The sequence below is a fragment of the Bison bison genome, unplaced genomic scaffold (genome assembly GCF_000754665.1).
Source record: "Bison bison bison isolate TAMUID 2011002044 unplaced genomic scaffold, Bison_UMD1.0 scf7180017864366, whole genome shotgun sequence".
NCBI classification, from domain to species: Eukaryota; Metazoa; Chordata; class Mammalia; order Artiodactyla; family Bovidae; genus Bison; species Bison bison.
Window position 1 is genome coordinate 4531143 of NW_011494938.1, and position 348 is coordinate 4531490.

Sequence of the window (348 nt, forward strand, 5' to 3'; positions counted from 1 at the left end):
AACCTAGACAGCATATTAAAAAGTGGAGACATTACTTTGCCAACAAAGGTCTGTCTAGTCAAAGCTATGCTTTTTCCAGTAGTCATGTATGGAAATCCATCATGTATGGATTTGAAAGCTGGACTAAAAAGAAAGCTGAGTGCAGAAGAATTGATGCTTTTGAGCTGTGGTGTTGGAAAAGACTCTTGAGAGTCCCTTGGACTGCAAGGAGATCCAACCACTCAATCCTAAAGGAAATCAGTGTTGAATATTCATTGGAAGGACTGATGCTGAAGATGCAACTCCAATACTTTGGCCACCTGATGCAAAGAACTGACTCATTAGAAAAGACCCTGATGCTGGGAAAGA